A 20,642-nucleotide genomic window follows, 5' to 3' on the forward strand; every position below is an offset into this window, starting at 1 on the left:
GTGTTGATGTTGACAGAAATGTAGAAATCAAGAACTTTGACAGATTTCAAATCTTCATAACAAGCGCAGAAGCACCACACCAAACAAATGCTGGAGAGGCCTGTCAAATACAGGTATTTTGTTTTGAAACTGTAAATGCATTGTATGTATAGGGCTCTGTTAGGACTGGGCAGTAGGATTTGAAATTCATGTCACTGTGTATTGTTCCATGTATCAAGTAACCTTAAATTAATGCAACTCCAATGCAATAAGTAACATACTATACCATGTTGGCCCTCTGTCAACCTGTTTGTCTTTCAACATATTATTAGTTGCTTTACATTCAATTGAATTAAAGGTGCACAAAACATAAATATCGGGGCTCTATACTGAACATAATAGTATTTTTTTATGGTAAAAGTCACCTCCATTTCCCTCTGCTTTCATAAATATATGTTACCTTTACAGCATCCACGCTCCGAACCGTAGTTGGGAGCGAGCTGGTCTCAATATAATAACTTGGCTCGTGGCAGGTAACTTGCGTATAGTGGTCCGGGCTAACAGAGCCGAAGCACAAAACAGTGAAGCTTGGTTGGTTGCAGAAATGAACTCGGGCTTTATTACTCACAGCGTTACACATTTACAGGCAAAAAAGGCACTCTGCTTGCTAGCATTCAACTGGAAAATAGACTGTGTCACTGACTACATTCGCACTGTAAACTCAGACTGATTCACCCGCTATCCCTTGTTTACATTAAGGAAACCCAAAAGGCTCACTTCGTCACACATACGCATTTCTTTTTGTCAACAAGCAGCCAGAGGGAGGCATAGATTGCAACACTACCCCCACTCTGGAGAATGATTAAACCTTTAACATTACACTGTACACAGGGAAATATTAATTAGACAGTCATTATACAAACACCCCCAACCATAACCCGTATTTCCCACAGTCCTTGAAGGGCCCTCCTCCAATGGAAAATTAAGGTGAAGAGGCAATGTCCATTAAAGCATATTGCATACTCCTACGCACGTAAGCAAATGTCCTAGGCAATGTAGACATGACACTTATACATTCCCTGAGAAAACTGGGACTATTACTTTAACCACTCGACCCAAAGTTAGCGTAAAATTACCCAGGGGTGCAGGATTTCAAGTGCAAAACTGGAGCAAAATATTCTGTTAAACTAAGTTCTTAGCAGTAAACATACCCAGGATGCTATAACAAAACTATGTAGCCCATTAGTATCCAAATTACCGACTGTTGATAGTAAACAATTATATTAAGCCCAAACCATCTTCACATTTTTAACCTCAACATAAACAAGTTACTTATGTAATGATACAATACTGGAACTCTTTTGTTTTTGACAACACATGAACTCTTTTGTTTTGTTGTCTTTCTTTTTACTGGAACTCTTTTCCTCTGAGGAGGGCAGCGATCCACCTACACCCAACCTCAGGCAGATGTGCTCAATAACCAATCCAATCACCAAACATGTCAGGAGCTCCGTGGACCCTCCGGGGTTGACGCCGAGGGGTGGAGTTCAAAACAGGGCGAGCAGCTTGTCCCCTGGCCTTATGCTGGGTCCCAGCCTCAATTAGTGAAGGCTCAGCGGGGTGGCAAGGGAGCTGGCTGCTGCTCGGTGAAGCTGCCGATGATGGTGGTAAAGAGAAAAGACCCGGAAGGGAACCCACCACTGGGTCCTCTGTCTCTGATGATTCGCCCCAAAGGTCAAGGGGGCTAATATTGATTTCTGAAGAGCTGGGGTCTGACAACGGGGGTGGTGCCTCCACTGGTCCCCACGTTTCAGCCTCCTGAAAGACCCAGCCATTGTCTAGTGTAGTCCTGGAATGAAAAGCTTTAAGCTTGTCGTGATGAACGACTTTCATCTTTGTCCTTGGGCCTGTTTAATCCGATAGACCAAATTGTCCAGTACACCAACGACGAAGTATGGGCCCTCGTAGGAAGGCAGGAACTTTTGCACTTTGTTCTGTACTCTATTTGTGCCTTTGACCAAGAGCCATACTGCATCACCGACTTTGTGTTGGACTCTGCAAACGTTTTTATCGTACTGTCGTTTAGCACACTTAACAGATTTTCCCAGCGCCTCTCGGGCCAACTGGTGAGATAGCTCGAGCCGTTTCCTGAGCTGTACAACATAAGATGGAGGGGTAGTAGTGTTGTCTGGGTCAGGTGGCAGCCCAGCAACAAGATCCACTGGCTCTGTAATTTCCCGTCCAAACAACATCATATTAGGCGTCAGGCCCGTGGAGCTGTGTTTGGTAGTGCGGTAAGCCATGACTGCAGATGGTGTCATAATGTCCCAGTCCCAATGACATCATTCAGCAGTGGTGGCTATGATTTTCTGCAGGGTGGCATTGAAATGCTCTACTTGGCCATCTGACTGTGGGCGAAACGGCGTGGTCCGTGTCTTGTCGATTCCCAGCAGCTCACACATTTCCTGGAACACAGCTGACTCGAAATTGGTACCTTGGTCGCTATGTAGGCACTGTGGAGCTCCGTACCTACACACCCAATCGGAAACAATCTTTTCAGCCACTGTCGTTGCTTGTTCATTGGGAACAGGATAGGCTTCCACCCATTTGCTAAAGTAGTCCTGTACTACTATTATGTAGCAGTTGTGCCTTTCAGTTTCATTTAATGGTCCCATTAAATCAACTGTAATCCGTTCAAAGGGGGCACCAACTCGCACTGTGCCCATGGCGGCTTGAGGTGTTTTCTTGGGGCGGGCTTTCGCAGCATAGCTGGTGCAAGTACGGCACCACAGGGTGACGTCAACTCGCATATTGTACCAGTAGTACCGGGCCCTGAGACGTGCGAGGGTCCTTTCTCCTCCAAAATGGCCACCGACTGGGCCATCATGCAATTGTTCTGTCACTGAGATGCGGTACTCTTGAGGCAGCAGGATCTGTGGATAGAACACCCTTCCATCCAAACAGTAAAACTTCCTTAACAAAAATCCGTATTTCTGGTAGAGCCTTTTCCACTGCGACCAGTAGGCTTTGGTGGCAGGGCTGTAGGGTGCTATGTCAACCCAGGATGGCCTGCCCATCCCTTTGTCCATCCACTTCCTCACTGGTGCTATATCTGGGTCAGCTTCTTGGGCACTGATTAACTCCTCCCTGGTCCAACCACCGAACAGGTTGGTTTGAGCTGGCCCACTGACCCTGTAGACACCTGGACGGAACGAAGAGCCAGCTTGATTGTCACCGACAGCTCCCACTACCCCCACTGGAAAATACTTAGGCTCGACTGCAGGGCTGCCTCCATAGCTACCTTCGGGCACTACTACCCCCACTGGAGGTTGCTCTGCAGGAGTTTCCCCTGCATACTCTGCAGCTGGACTCTCTGCCATGTTGCACTGAATCTTTGTGCTGAAGCTGGTTATGAAGGCTAGGCTCTGGGACTGTGCATGGGCAGGACATCCCGCAGGGTCTTCTGGAGAGCGCGTCTGCATTTTGGTGGTGTCTCCCTGGACTATGGATCACCTGGAAGTCGTACTCTGCCAGTTTTTCCAGCCAGCAAGCGAGTTGGCCTTCAGGCTCCCTCATCCGAGTCAACCAGCGCAGGCTGCTGTGGTCAGTCCGTATGATGAATGATCTCCCTAGCAGGTACTGCCGGAAATGAGAGGTGAATTCGACAGCTGCCAGAAGTTCTCGTCTGGTGGTGCAATAGTTTTGCTCAGTGGCTGACAATCTCCTGCTCCCATAAGCGAGTACTCTCTCCTCACCTTCTTGCACTTGGGAGAGGACTGCTCCAATTCCCCAGTCACTGGCATCCGTGTCAAGGAGTAACTGGCCACTGTCGAGGGGATAGCCCAGCACGGGTGCTGACGTCAGACGGCTTTTCAGCTGTTCAAATGCCTCCCGGCATTCGTCCGTCCAGTTAAAACGTGTATACTTTTTGGTCAGTTCATGGAGGGGCTTGGCAACAGAGGCGAAATCTTTAACGAAGCGTCGGTAATATGATGTCAGGCCGATAAACTGACGCACTTTAGATACGTTTTGGGGTGCGGGCCACCCAGCCACTTTTTGGATCTTTTGGGGGTCGGTGGCGACACCTTTGTCGGAGACAATGTGCCCCAAGTAAGCCACTTGCTCTCGGAACAGGACACACTTTGACGGTTAAAGTTTCAGGTTGGCTGCGCGTAGTCTGCCGAACACTTGACTCAGCCGCTCCAATATTTCAGTTCCGTCCCGCCCCAGGACAATGATGTCATCGAGGTAGACCAAACAGGTCTCCCACTGCAGCCCCACCAGGACACGATCCATGAGCCTCTGGAACGTGGCCGGCGCGTTGCACAGTCCAAAAGGCATCACGTTCCATTCAAACAGGCCCTTACGGGTGCAGAAAGCAGCGGCTTTTCGGGCTCTTGGCGTCATCTCCACCTGCCAGTACCCTGATGTTAAATCCAGCTTGCTGAAGTACCTGGCAGTGGACAGTGTGTCTAAGGTGTCCTGGATGCGGGGAAGTGGATAAGCATCCTTTATGGTTCTCTCGTTTAGGGGCCTGTAGTCGACACATAACCGCAAGGTCTCGTCCTTCTTTTTGACCATAATGATTGGTGCAGCCCAGCTGCTGTTGCTGGGTTGGGCCACACGAGTGTCCAGGCCCTGCTGCACCTGCTGGTCTGCTGCAGTTTGTTCGTCTCTAGCCATCCTGCGTGGTTGCTGTTTCACAGGCAGACCCGGGGTGGTGAGGATATCATGCTGCACGAGTCCCGTACGGCCAAGGTCAGTGGGCCCCGAGGAAAAGACGTCAGTGTAAGACCGTAGCAGGTGGGCCAACCTCTCCTGGTCGCCCTTGGACAGACTACCACAGCTCTCGTTATACAGGACCTGCAGGTGGCTAGGTAAAGAAGCACAGACAGAGTTAGTAGGTTCAAGGGCCGGTGGGACCAAGGGTGGCTGGGGCTCCACCTTCCCCAACACCGTGGCTGGCTGTAGAATCCCCGCCACAGCACCTCTCTTCAAAGTGACAGGTAAGGCACCAGGGTTAAAGACTCTGATGGGCACATTGGTTGACCGCTGCGCCTGTACGACAATGTGAGCCACAAGAACATGGTGCTTTTCTATGAAACCCTTGGTTGGGCTCAGCATCAGGTCTCCCTCAGTAGCATGGCACAGGTGGGCGGTGCCAGGCACTACATATTCACACCCAGACTCCAACACTATTGTGCGGGCCACTCTGACAATGTGCACACGGGACTGATGGGTTATCTCACGGCGACCATAGTCCAGCTGGGCACTTGTCTGATGGAGGAAAGGGTGCCCCAGAATAACCTCTGTGTTCTCTGTCGTGTCAGCAATAATAAAGTTCACATTGGTAGCTCTGCTCCCAACTTGTACTGGTAGATTGACTTCCCCCAGCACTGCCAAACCACTGGGGCCAATACCCTGCAGGACCTGTGCGACAGATGGCTCTATTGGGGTTCTGGACTCTGTGGGAATGGAGTAAAAAGACATGGAGGGGCAACACATTCCTCCGAGCACCAGAGTCAAGCAGAGCATACATTTCCAGTTCATATATCAATATTTTAACACACATGTCATCTTCCTGACTCGCAGTACAGGTGACCAATTTACCTGTGTCGGGTGCTGTGTTCTTATTGACTGTCCAGCCTTGCTGTCTGGGTCGACGGGGGAAGGGCAGTTCCTCTGGATATGCCCCAGACCGGAGCAGTTGTGGCATTGAACATCCCCCATAGGCATTTTGACATTTGTGTCTCTCTTCTGGCGCCACTGCTGATTAAATCTTGGAGCCCTCTCTGGCGAGTCGATGGACCAAACAGCTACCCCCACTGGCTCCACGCAAGGTGGCCTGCTGTTATTCTCACGTACTGTGGTGGCCCTGGCTCTCTGATTTACGAGACCGCGTTGGCCAGGCTGCATGAACTGTGTGACCGTTCTGGTGGCCCTCTTGGTAGTCTCGTAGCTGTGTGCGATGTCATACGCTCTGGATAGGGTGCGCGGCTGCTTCTCCAGTAGTTTTTGCACCACTTCAGGGTCGGCCAGGGCGTTGGTGAAGACCTCCACACTGATGGCGTCCTGCTCCAACTCTGTACGGTCAGCATACACAATGGACACTTTCTCGTATATGTCATCCCTTAATAGGTGTAAGGCTTTGTTTTGCCCCCTAACCCTCTGTCTCAGTTCAATGCCGATGGCTGCCGCATGGTCAGAGCGTGGCCCGTAGGCAGTCTCTATTTCAGTCGCAATCCGCCGGTAGCTCCAGCGGTCAGATCTGGGGTTTTTATGGACGATAGCTCCAGCCGCGCCAGTCAGGCTGAATCTCAGTTGAACCGCCATTGTCATTTCTGACCAATGGTTTTCCCTTGCACAGCTTTCAAACCGGTGAATAAAGTCTTTCCAGGAGCCCGTTCCATCAAAATGGCCTGGCTTTAATATTGGAATTCTCTCTTTATGCCCATAATACTCATCATCACTAGTGTCCATTATTTCAACATCTGGCTCTTTGTGTGATATACGTGGCGCCGACTTGGCCCTTTCCACAGCTGACTGACCATATTGGTATCGATCACGGTGTGAGGCATAGTCATCATCATAGCTTATTACTCCACTACGTTCCATGGGCCGGGGCATGCAGGGTGGAAAAGGTGTCGAAGTGAACTGGGAGAGCAATGCGCGGGTCGGGGAAAATGGGTTTTGTGCATTCATTCCGCGTCCGACGAACTTTTTTTTTTCTTGATTGTTAGATCCCGGACGAAGCCCCCAGTGTTACCTTTACAGCATCCACGCTCCGAACCGTAGTTGGGAGCGAGCTGGTCTCAATATAATAACTTGGCTGGTGGCAGGTAACTTGCGTATAGTGGTCCGGGCTAACAGAGCCGAAGCACAAAACAGTAAAGCATCGGTTGGTTGCAGCAATGAACTCGGGCTTTATTACTCACAGTGTTACACATTTACAGGCATAAAAGGCACTCTGCTTGCTAGCATTCAACTGGAAAATAGACTGCGTCACTGACTACATTCGCACTGTAAACTCAGACTGATTCACCCGCTATCCCTTGTTTACACTAAGGAAACCCAAAAGGCTCACTTCGTCACACATACGCGTTTGTTTTTGTCAACAAGCAGCCAGAGGGAGGCATAGATTGCAACATATAGCATGTTCCAGTGCCAGATGAACCGGGAGGCCTGCAGTCTTTACTTCAGAGCAAAAAACCAGAGATTCTTGAGGAACACAAAAAAACAGGAACATTTACAATTGAGTCCAGGAGACATCTTGTCAAAGTATGCATAAGTCAGTTGGTGGAGAAGCATGTATTGTAAGTATATAAACTCAGCATTGTGTAAACTAGCCTATATAAACTTGACACGGAAGCTAAAATGGCAACATTTCTGGCCTGATTGGAATTAAGTATCTGTGGATTTTTATCTTCTCTGTCCCCCTACAGTTACCCACCAAGTGCTGAAAAGCTCGCCTTGCAAAGGGTATAATCACAACTTTCCCATCCTTGAGGGTTCATATTGATGGCAATGGAGATGGATTTGTAAGTAAAAGACCAAAACAACAGCCAAATTTGTGTTTTAAACTCTGGAAGTAAATGTTTTGCAGGTGTCTTTTGTCATCCCTTGGCAGTTGTCAAGTAGCATATAATGTGTATTGATAAAAAAAAAAATACTTTTTTATATTTACAGTTATGTCATTAGACTGTTTATGTAGGTGCTCAATTTTGTTCATGTCTTTAGGAGCATTTTTATGATCCATCGTCTCATTCTGGCTTCTTGGAGGCGAGGCTGCGTAACATTCGGCGAAAGCTTGAAGCAGGTCAGTGGCGTTACACAAAACGCAAAAAAGGCTGTGACACAGGTAGGAATGCAACTAACGATTATTTTCATAGTCGATTAATCTCCCCATTATTTTCTCGATTAATTAACTAGTTTGATCAATAAAATGTTAAAAAAATGTATATCATTGTTTGCCAAAGCCCAAGATTATGTCCTCAAATGCCTTGTTTTGTCCACACACCAAATATTTAGTTCATTGTCATAGAGGAGTAAGTAAATCTGAAAATATTCAAGTTTTTCTTAAAAAAAACACAAACCAATTAATCGACTATCAACAAAGTTGGCAATTAATTTACTGTTATGGTCAACAACAATCGATTAATCGTTGCAGCCCTAGACACAGGAGCAAGATCGTAGCAGGACCAGGGGGAAAGCAGTGGGACCGGTGAGTGGATCACCCTGATGAAACGACTCAGGCCCTCTGCAGAGAACATTCCTTCAATCAAATCAGCAATGGAGAATACATACACCAGGCGCAGATCATGGATATCAAAGGCAACTCCTACATTGACTGAAATCTTCAACGAATACCCACGCTTCTTGGATATGCCAAGTTTGGTAGGTTTCTCATTGTAAAAGATCTGATACTCTTAGTAACACTGTTGACTTAGAATATATTCTGAAGAAGTCTCTTTTTTTATGTAAGATCGATATCGAGTTTGGCAAAATAACGGATGGAAAGACAGACCAGTTCATCAGAAAATGGGAAGCGAGCATCATTCCAAAGCTGAGAGCAGTGGCTGCCTTGGAAAAAGGTGGTGTTGCTTCACTTACGGAGGGGATGGAAGACCAGACAGATGGTATGTGTGTATGTGGTGGTGTGTGTGTATGCGTGTAATGATATGGCATGCAATGTCTCAAAGGTTAAATTCAGAATGTAGGAACCCTTGCTTTATTTCCTACTTACCAATAATATTAATTAGTCCTTTCTCAGTGTAATCCATGTTGGTAATACATTGATTATGGATAAGCACCTCATACATAGCCTGGTTAAAACCAGCCTCATTTACTTTGTAAATATAGTCGGGGGACTCATGATTGGGGAAACATTTCCAACGGTAACATCATGATGGGGATATGCTTTAGGTTAACCTTGAAATTATTGGTTCAGCCTAACCAATCACATTGATCAGGGATTCTGAATGGTACTTCCTACTTTATCTACATTTTATAAACTGACAATATACAGCATCGACAGTCAGTATGTAGACCTACCTTTGCTGTACATAAATGTACACATTCTTCCGACTGCAATTTCTGATGCATTGCTACAACTGTACTACCAGAGCCTGTCTGGGGTCTGATGGAAACTTAGTGAATGATGGTGTTCCAGAATAGTTTCTCCCTGAAAGGAGATCTAGGTGGGTGTGGCAGGCTACCTCATACAGCCCCAGTTCAACCCGGTTCAACTTTAAAAAAGTAAAAAAAAAACAAGATCTAATCCTTTTAATCCTACTTGGAAATATTTGTTGTAGCTTTAATCTGTTTTCATTTAATTTTCAGATGAAAAGTGCTATACTATGCTGGTTCTAGCAAGAGGTGCTAGAGAGAACTGTTGATAATCTTAAACAGTCAACAACTACATTGTTGAATAATCTGCAGGTACCACTTGGCAGTGAGTCTGTCCAGTCATTAATGGGCGAGTTTGAAGCTGCTAAACTAATGTTTAAAGATGTAGACACCTTACAAAATGAATAAATACTTTGAAGAGAAATTTGATCTTGTGAAGCCGAAGGAAATCTTTATTGGTCATAGGACAGACACAGCAAGAAAACAGGGACAATTAAAACAAGTTTTGGCAGCAGACACGTGTCAATATGTGTCAGTAATTGAGACTATTAAATTTCTGTTCAGTAATGACCAGATGCAAAAAGTTTACCTTCAGGGTAAGAAGCAAACCGAAGGGAAAATGCACAACTATTGTGATGGGACTCATTTTACATCTCACCCATTGTTTGGAACATGTCCTCAAGCACTCCAAATACAGTTGTATTTTGATGACCTGGAAACAACTAACCCTTTAGGCTCCAAAACTAAAATCCATAAAATGGGTGCTGTTTATTTTAGTTTAAAAAATCTGCCACCGCAATATTTACATTTACATTTATGCATTTGGCAGACGCTTTTATCCAAAGCGACTTACATTGCATTACAAGGTACACAATTACATTCTTATCAGTCCTTGCTTTCCCTGGGAAGTGAACCTATGACCTTGGCGTTGCAAGCGCCAACGCTCTACCGTTTGACTTTTGTTTAATTCTATGGACAGAGAGGTATATGTGTAGCCAGTGGGACTTCATTACCCAGAGTCACGCAGCATAAATGATGACGTCCGTTGGGGTAGAATAGCGCATTGGATTCAGCTGTCAGGCAGGGGGAGTGGACAGGAGTGGAAACGCAGTAAGCTCGAATTGTTTGGTGTTGCTTGAAGACGTTGCTAGTTGTATATTTAATCACAGTATATGGTGTTTAGTTGAAATTTGGTTTTCATAGATTTTCAGCGAGTACATGCGGGATTTGTGCACTGGTGTGCAGTGATTTTGGAGAGTGGCCCGAATCAACGGCAACATATAAACACAACGTCGGCTTTATCACTGTACGTAACTGGCGACTCAGCAGAAGCATTACTAACCGTTCTCATAGATACTGTCTCCCCACCAAGATAAGCTTTGGGAGCTGCATCGCAAATGCTGAACTGGCAGTGTGTGCTTGGCGGATCTCCTCGTAAAACCCGTAATTTCTCTGGGTCTGGCTTCAGTGACGGAGCCGCGCACATTAGAAGCCCGTTGATTGATTGTGGATTTTGTAGGATTTCGTAGCCACTGTTTTCCCATACTGTGAATTATGTGTTTTAGCTTTTGTATCATGCTGTGTCTATGAATTATTAGTGCTGGGACAGAAGTGCACTTCCTCTTTTTAAGAAGGCAGTTGTAAAGTTTTTTTTTTCTCTTTTGGGATTGGGCATTGTGCAATATGGTGGGGTAATCCACCACAACAGTACCTACTCTGGGTTGTTCTTCATGTGCATTATTAATTTATTTGTATGTGTAAATCCCAGCCTATGCTTTGACTCGGGATTTGAGGTGGACAGCGGGCACTCCTTGGATGTGATAAGGTGACCACTTTGCTGCTGTGATTCTTATTGGGAATGCTGTGGTTTGTCGTGGGAGACACATAAGTTAATGCCGTGCTGTCACGTTTGCTGTGGAAGTGTAGCATAGTAGGCCTATAGAATAAATTGTTTGTTAAAAAAAAGTGATTCCCCGTTTTGCACCAGGATTTGCGTGCTGCCCATCTATTCCCTATAGTTTGCTATATGTTGTGGACCCATGGTAACCGATAGTCGTAGTCTTTGACCTAGTAGTACTGTTAATAAACAAGAAACAAAAAGAAGGAAATACAATTTTAATTTGACTGTCAATAAACTATTTTTGTATCGCTTTTGCACATCAGCCTCCAGCTTGTTTCATTCTGATTGACACTAGCGCGGGGAAAGTCTTTAGTCTGGCGGGTAAATAGGTTCTCCCACACCTTTCAGATAAGTGGGAGTGGCGTAGTCACATATGGCAACATATGGATTTGGTAAAAATTTTGGAACCACTGCTAGAGGAAGTTAGACTACTTGAAAGGTCGGGTGTAGAAGTAGACAAGCAAGGACAAAGACATCAACTTTATGGAACAATCTGTGTTTTGACTGCTGACAATTTAGCTATCCATTCCCTCTGTGGTTATTTGGAAAGCTTTTCAGCCAAAAAGTTTTGTCACTTCTGCCTGATTGACAAAACGACTGCGCAGACTGTTTTTGATGAAGATAAAGTAGAAAAGCACACCAGAGAAAACTATGAGTAGCATGTGCTACGTAATGATCCATCTGCAACTGGAGTTAAAGAGGACTCATATTTAAACAAGCTGCACTATTTCCATGTCACTGAGAACACATGCGTTGACTTTATGCATGATATCCTTGAGGGTGTAGCGCCTTTGGAAATCAGACTAATGTTACGCCACTTCATTTATGAAGAAAGGCTATTTTCTTTAGAATTGTTGAATCATAGAATTTCCAGTTTTGACTATGGGTATGGGAATGAAAAAAATGAGCCCAGTGTTATACTCAATCTAAGAACCTCTGACAATGCAATAAAACAGACGGCATCGTAAATGTGGTGCCTTTTACAGGTATTACCCTTTTTGGTTGGTGATCTTGTTAGTGTAGGAAGTGAACATTGGCACTTATTCATTTTGTTAAGAGAGATATGTAGCATTGTATTTGCACCTGTTGTTACATATGGACTTGCTGTTTTTCTTAAACAGCTCATTATTGAGCATCACACACTATTCAAGAAGCTCTATGACCGAAACTTGATACCCAAACATCATTTTATGACACACCATCCGCGAATGATGGTTATGTTCTGACCTATATCTCAATTGTGGTGTATGAGATTCGAAGCAAAGCATAAACCATTAAAAAGACATGCTAATATAGTTGGAAACTTTAAAAATGTTTCTAAAACACTGAGTTATAAACATCAGGTTCAGCAAATGTATACTGTAGCTTCAAGTTAGGTGACCCTTTTTCTGAGAAAATGATTGTTACAAACTCATATCCTGTTACTATTGGCTCTTTGAAGAAAGCAGATGTTGAGCTCGAAAATCTGAAATAAGCCAAAGACTTTGAATATACTTTGAACAGCACTGTCTATGTCACCCATGCTGTTAGTGTGTTCGGCCAAACTGGCTCTGTAATGCCTCTAAAAGCAGATAACAAAGGAGAGCCTTTATTTGGAGAAATTATTCACATCATATCTCAGACTGATGACATGTCTATCCTGATGTTTGTAAGAATTCTTACAGTGAAGTACTTTGATGATCATTTCTATGCCTATGTTGTACATCAAACTAAAGAGTATGAAATGATCAGTCTGGCCGATACTGCAGATTTCAGGCCTTTGGACATAATGCAGGGTTTTGATACAGATGAGCTATACTTAAACCCAAGATACAAGATTGTTTATCTAATCCTTCTCAAGAATAAATTGTCAGACTGCAGACTGTCATTGTCATCTTTGAAGTTGTGATTAATAACAATCAGCTAATATATTCAAACTGGGTGATTTAATCTCATAGCCTACTGTTAGTTTTACTCTAAACGATTTCAAGTCAATTTCAAGATATAATTTCTTATAAAATGAATTCATGCATCTGTGTTCTCTTACGAGAGTCCTCTCGTACTGCGTTTTATCAAAACGCTACGGGAAAAGTCTCTTTTCACGAAACACTGAAGCAAAAAATTATCCTTTAATTTTCATATATGTAAAACGCGTTGCGGCAGCAGCAGACAGCTATGGCGAGACGGCTTGCTCGCTCATTGGCTGCTCTGTGGCAACTGCTTAAGCCTATCGCGCGAGGCCTGGGATGACATCAGGCCAATGAGGGCGCTTCGCGCCCTCCTAGCCACTTCCCGCCGAAACGGGCGTGGCTTACCTCTATAAAAGGAGCTCGAGAAGGCTGACTCACTTGATTTTAATCTCTTCAGCGAAGCGCACGCATCGCTGGATCACGGAAGCAGCGTCGTTGAAGCAAGCACATCAGCGGGACGAGCCCTCGAAGCCGCTGGCCAACGCCGCCTTCTACAGCCGTACCTGCTGCGCTTTCCGACGCCTATATCCTTTTCATATTATTGCTTTTCTGTGTGTGTGTGTGTGTGTTCTTCGCAACACTCACCCCTAAAAGAGCTGCGTCTTTTTCAAGATGCCTTCCTGCGGCTCGTGCCGAGCCCCACTCACCGAGGGAGACAAGCACGTCATCTGTGTTTCCTGCCTGGGTGAGGACCATGCAGCGCTCGCGCTCGCTGACGGCGGATGCCCTCACTGCGAGCTTTTGCCGATGGTGACTCTGAGGACTCGCCTGGCATCCTTTTCCAAGCCTGCATTCACCGCCGCGATGCCGCGCCGTAAAAAGCGCCGCTCGCAGTGGGTCCCGGAACCCGCTCCAGCCCGACCAAGCTCGCCGGTTCGCCCGCCAGCTTCACCGGCCTCTCTCGAATCACTTCCTGATGCTCAGCGCCCGCAGTCTGCCGCCGCTTCATCAGAGGAAGTCGGTTCAGAGGCCGCGTCGGGGGAGAAGGATTCCTGCTCTCTGCTAGCTTCAGGCAGCGAGGATTGGGCGAGCTTTGAGGATCTCGCGCCTCCTGCCCGCAAGCCCTCAACGAGAGCCAACATTGAGACGGAGCTCATGCGGGTACTCGCACTGGCCGCGGCGAGCCTCGGCCTCGAGTGGTCTGCACCGGAGCCCCCCTCTCGAACCCGGCTGGATGGTAGTTTCCTCCCTGGTGAGCGCACTTCTCTGGAATCTAAGCCCGCTCCTTTTCTTCCTGAGTTACACGAAAAAGTTGCGAAGGCTTGGAACGCGCCCTACTCTGCGCGGACGCGCTCATCTGTGTCACCCGCATTTTCCTCTCTGGATAATGCCAGTGACCGAGGCTACCTCTCTCTTCCGCCGGTGGAACAGGCGATAGCGACCCACCTTTGCCCGCCCTCTGCTGGACGGCGGACTAAACCGGTGTTGCCTTCCAGAGCCTGCCGCATGACGTCGACGCTGCTCGCGCGAATCTTCTCCGCCGCTGGGCAGGCCGCGTCATCGCTACACACCATGGCTACGCTGCAGATTTACCAGGGTGATCTCCTCCGTAAGCTGGACGAGATGGGACCTGACGCTATCTGCATCGCGGATTTAAGGAGCGCTTCAGATCTCACGCTCCGAGCTACTAAAGCCGCCGCACAAGCCATGGGACGGTGTATGGCTTCCGCCACTGTCGCTGAGAGGCACTTATGGCTGACGCTCACGGAGATGGCCGATTCCGAGCGCACTGCGTTTCTCGATGCCCCGCTGTCTTCCACCGGCCTTTTTGTTTCTTCTCTCTCCGAGTTCGTGGAGAGATTTACCGAGGCCCAGAAAGCGTCTCAAGCCTTCAAGCACTTCCTACCGAAGCGCTCCGGTTCTGCAGCGGTTCGTGACAAACGGACCCCGCGGAGCTCTCAGCCTCAGCCCCCGCCTTCGGCCGCCTCTTCGCAGCAGCCACAACAGCGCAGCTCGAGGCCCCGCTCTCGGTCCAGCGCCCGGCGCCCCTCTTCGCGCGGGCCGCGATCGAGGGTTGTGGTAAAACCGGAAGTGCCGAAGAAGTCCTAGCAAGCCTGGGAAAGCGCAGGTGTGTGAGTCCCGTTGCGGCCGGCCTCCCACCCAAGCGCCCCGCTGTTTCAGTCCCAAGGTTTGCGACTGTTCCAGTGTTTTCTGCAGAGAGCAAGCCTGCACTGCCGCCCGCTTGCCTGCACACAAAAGCCGTTCTCACGGCTACCCAGATAAATCTCGAAAAGAGTGTATTTTCTGGTGTCCCGGCCACGGCCGATGGTGCTATAAATGTAGTCTCGATGCCCACTCCTCAGTGCCCATCACTACACATAAGCACAGCCCTACACGTAGGGCCCGCGCACATAAAATCGACTCAGGTCGGTTGCGCTTCCAGCATAGTGAGAGTGCCCACTTCCCAGTGCCCACGAACACTATGTCTAACACATCACAGGCTCTCTGTAAAAACGAGAACTGTGAGCGCGCGCTCTGCTCAGGCAGACGCCGCGCCCAAAGCAGTAAATGTGCCCGCTCCCAGCCCACATCTACTCGCTCACATGGGTCCTATGAGACTTTCTCAGTCCTCCCTCACTCAGCTAAGCACTGTAGTAAGGTCGAGGACGAGCGTCTCGCCCGCTGTATTAAGCGCGCGCCCCGCCTCAAATGCCACAGGCATAACGCCTATGTTTGTATCCCCCGAAGCACCTCTGTCGCACGGTGATCAGAGTGCGCTCCGTATCCAGCCCCTAGCCAGCCATGCAGAAGCATGGGCAGCGCTCCCAGGGGTTTCGGACTGGGTGCTAGGCATTATAAAGAGAGGCTTCTCGCTACAGTTTTGTCGACGCCCTCCCCGCTTCATAGCGCGCGTCGAAACTACGGTCTCGTTGGAAGTAGCTCACCTACTTCGAGCCGAAATATCAAAACTGATAAGCAAAGGGGCGATAGAGCGCGTTCCCCCAGCTCTAAGCGAAGGGGGGCTATACAGCAGATACTTTCTAGTCCCCAAAAAGGACGGCGGTATCAGACCCAAACTGGATCTAAGACGGTTGAACAGAGTATTGGTGAAACGCAGTTTCAAAATGCTCACAACCAGCAAAATTCTCGCGCATGTTCGCCGAGAAGACTGGTTCATGTCAATAGATCTGAAGGACGCGTATTTTCAAATACAAATAGCGTCACACCACAGGCGATACTTGAGATTCGCCTTCGAGGGTCAGACATACCAGTATACAGTCCTGCCATTCGGCTTGTCCCTAGCACCCCGTACATTTACGAAATGCATGGACGCAGCGCTCGCTCCTCTCAGACTCAGAGGCATGCGAGTGCTGAACTATTTGGACGACTGGTTGATCCTAGCTCAATCACGATCACAGCTCGTGGAGCACAGAACCATTTTACTCGATCACCTCGAGAATCTTGGTATCACAGTCAACTGGACAAAGAGTTCATTGAACCCCAGTCAAACGATTTTGTTTCTGGGCGTCGTTCTGGACTCACAGTCTATGACAGCGCGGCTGTCACCACAGCGCGTGTTGATCATTCAGCGCGCGGCGAGGTCTTTCCGCCGCGGCGCTGTCACCCCGCTCAGGAAGTTTCAAAAGATGCTGGGTCTCATGGCTTCAGCATCGTCAGTTCTCCGGCTGGGCTTGCTCCGCATGCGCCCGCTGCAGTTCTGGTTGAAAACGCGGGTACCGCGCAGAGCGTGGGCGACCGGTCGATTACGCCTCAAGGTCGATCAGAGCTGTGTTTCAGCCCTGGCGCCTTGGACGGCGGACGACTGGTACCAATCAGGTGTAAGCCTGGGGACTTCCTCGAGAGTGAGGATGGTGTCGACAGACGCATCCACCTCGGGATGGGGAGCTCTGCTCGAGGGCAGACCGTTCTTCGGCCTGTGGTCGGAACGAGAAAAGCTCCTACACATAAACTGCCTAGAAATGCTGGCAGTGCACAACGCGATGACACGTTTTTGTCCCCGCGTCAAGGACGAACACGTCATAGTCCGTTCGGACAACATGGCTGTGGTGTCCTACATAAATCGCCAGGGCGGTCTGAAATCCATATCCCTGTACAGGCTGGCGAAACGCCTCCTACTATGGGCTCAGCACAACTTACGCTCGCTGAGAGCAGTGCATGTACCTGGGCTTCAGAATGTGGGCCCAGACAGACTGTCCAGGAACAATGTTCCCCCGGGCGAATGGTCTCTACACCCACAAACAGTCCGGCTGTTGTGGGAGAGATTCGGCAGAGCGGAGGTGGACCTTTTCGCGTCCCGCGAAAACGCGCACTGCCCCGCGTTCTTTTCAAAGACCGACAGCGCGCTGTCCCGGAGGTGGCCGCGCTGCCCGTTATACGCTTTTCCCCCCGTCTCCCTCCTGCCACAGGTGCTGGAACGGGTCAGGGAAACGAAATGCCCAGTCCTGCTTGTAGCTCCGTTCTGGGAGAACCAAACATGGTTCCCAGTTCTGATGCAGTTGGCAGATATCGCTCCATGGCCGCTGCCGTTGAGGAGAGATCTCCTCTCGCAGGCCGGGGGCTCGATTTGGCACCCACACCCGGAACTGTGGTCCCTTCATGTGTGGGTGCTCAACGGATACCCGTTGGTCTCACAGAGGGAGTCGTGAATACCATCACTCAGGCTAGAGCACCGTCGACACGGCGGCTTTATGCTTCGAAGTGGTCGGTTTTCTCCGGCTGGTGTGCAGCTCGGAGCATTTCACCCCTCGAATGTGAGGTAACGGAGGTTCTCTCCTTCCTACAAGAGCTGTTGGATAAGGGCAGATCCCCTTCCACGCTCAAAGTGTATGTGGCGGCTATTTCAGCGTTCTTTGGTTCAACGCTGGGTCAGTCGCTGGGAAGGAATGATTTAGTCATCCGCTTCCTCAGGGGAGCTAGGAGACTGAATCCACCCAGACCTCCTTCAGTTCCTTTGTGGGACCTTTCTACGGTCCTAGCGGCCATGAAAGGTGCCCCTTTCGAGCCTATCCAGTCTATTAGCCTCAAACATTTGTCTTTCAAAACAGTGTTTTTGATGGCTCTCGCTTCAGTGAAGCGCATAGGCGACCTGCACGCGCTCTCTGTGAGCCCGGCGTGCTTGGAGTTTGGTCCTAATGACTCTAAAGTCATACTCAAACCTAAGCATGGCTATGTGCCGAAATCCCTCAACACGCCTTTTCGGGCTCAGGTTATATCCCTGGCTGCCCTGCCGGCATCGAGTGAGGAAGGGGACTCGAGTTTTCTTTGCCCTGTTAGGGCTTTAAGAGCTTATATGTCCCGCTCTGCTGTCTTCAGACAGACAGAGCAGCTCTTTGTCTCGTTCAGCGGACGTTCCAAAGGAATGGCTGTTTCGAAACAAAGTCTATCCAGATGGATAGTTGACGCCATAGCGCTGGCTTATACTGCCAAGGGCATTCCATGCCCTTTGGGAGTCAGAGCGCACTCTACGAGAAGCGTTGCTTCTTCGTGGGCTTGGTCCAGCGGGATTTCCCTACAGGATATATGTACGGCGGCAGGTTGGGCCTCGCCGTCTACATTTATCAGGTTTTATAACCTAGAGGTTCCCGCCTTGCAGGCTAAGCTTTTGTCGGTGTAATCTGTTCAGCCGTCTAATCAGACCGCTGAAACTCATGCGCTATGCGCTACCGACTATCTTAGGCAGAACTGTGTAAGACCCACATTTTCCACATTAGTTCAGGTTCCCTACCCTGTCTATGTGATGATTATACTTGCGTCTGTGGACATGTTTTTTCTACGACGCTAAAATTTAGGGATTTAAGGCTCTCACCCTTATTCCCTGACTCTGTGTGAGTCAATCTGGTGATTATGCACTGTATGCCTGAAAAAGCTTCCGGTGATCAGTGTTTTTATCCCAGCACGCACAGCGTTTTGCAAGGGGTTCCCGTAGCGTTTTGATAAAACGCAGTACGAGAGGACTCTCGTAAGAGAACGTACTCGGTTACTAACGTAACCTCGGTTCTCTCTAGAAGAGGGAACGAGTACTGCGTTCTCTGCCGTGCGTACGGTTCACTCTGGTTCGCTTCGGCGATCAAAATCAAGTGAGTCAGCCTTCTCGAGCTCCTTTTATAGAGGTAAGCCACGCCCGTTTCGACGGGAAGTGGCGAGGAGGGCGCGAAGCGCCCTCATTGGCCTGATGTCATCCCAGGCCTCGCTCGATAGGCTTAAGCAGTTGCCACAGAGCAGCCAATGAGCGAGCAAGCCGTCTCGCCATAGCTGTCTGCTGCTGCCGCAACGCGTTTTACATATATGAAAATTAAAGGATAATTTTTTGCTTCAGTGTTTCGTGAAAAGAGACTTTTCCCGTAGCGTTTTGATAAAACGCAGTACTCGTTCCCTCTTCTAGAGAGAACCGAGGTTACGTTAGTAACCGAGTACGTTTTCGGATATGACTTATACAGTATGTTGTTACATGTCATCCATTAGTCATAACTGTGTGATTGATTGTTATATGCAAGTATGGTTTTCATACAGATTAACTTTAAACAAATGTTTCTTATGACATGTATTCATCCATCTGTGTTTTATGATATGACTGTAGGCTATATCTTGTTATGGCATCCATTTGTCATAACTGTGTGATTGTATCTTTTAATATGTATTCATGGTTCTGATATTACTCTTATCACTGTATGTCCTGCTACAGTTAGTGCAGTAGCTTTTGTTGTACTCTGCACTCATTAAATGGCAAATATATTTTGACATTTGACTTTATTTTTTTATGATTACCGTACATCTGCTTGGTAATGTTAACACATTATTAGTCGTTTCTGGTCTTTTTCAGCTACAATCAGCAGTCAGCACTTAATGTTTTGAAATGACATATTTAAGTGTAAAATTGTCTCACACGCTTTAGCTCACTATTGTGTAAAACGTGTTGACATAACCCATTTTCTGTGTAAAATTACCTGACACAATTTCTGTGTTAAAATAGCTCACACATCTATTGTGTAAAATTTCACACAACATGTGTAGTCCCTGAAAACACTCACCACATGTGTTAAAATTCTACACATGATGTGTCATTTTTAACACAGCTCTTTTTGCAGTGCAGTGTATGTTCTTTGAGGGTTTTGTGCTGATTTAATGATTTTGTTTCACGAGCACGTTCCCGGTATGGGATTGATTTTGTTGTTTTTAGTTTATAATTTATATTAAGAGCTGGTGGTATTTTGGTGATGGGTTTTCATGTTGTTTAGTTTAGGGTTAGTTTAGTGTAGCAGTAAGAGGACCCGGAAGACTCACAACAAATCCTGTCTTTTGTTTTTGGTCGGGAGGCAGGCAAGTTTTACTTTCCCTGTAGATATGTGTGGTCAGGGTTTTTCTTTCTGTCTGTTTTCTTTTGTTACTTTATTACCCCCATGCTCTGTTTATGTCAAATCATTATATTTCATTAAATTAAGTTATTATGCACTGTCACTGCGTCTGCATGGTTCGTTTTTGTATGTTATGTTGTACCATTTCAGTTCATTTGATGGTCTCGTAACATCCCTTTTGAACATTCAGTTGACTATAAGTAACGTTGCACCTACATCTCTACTAACTCTAAGTGTTAGTACAGTATTAGTAGACTGGTAGGGATAGGGTTAGAACAATTTGACATATAGTTGCAAAGTTACTTATAGTCTACAGAATGTTCAAATGTTCAACGGCCAATAATCTCTTATTTATTTATTTATTTTTTTTTTTTT

Source organism: Scardinius erythrophthalmus, assembly GCF_964197995.2.
Source record: "Scardinius erythrophthalmus genome assembly, chromosome: 8".
NCBI classification, from domain to species: domain Eukaryota; kingdom Metazoa; phylum Chordata; class Actinopteri; order Cypriniformes; family Leuciscidae; genus Scardinius; species Scardinius erythrophthalmus.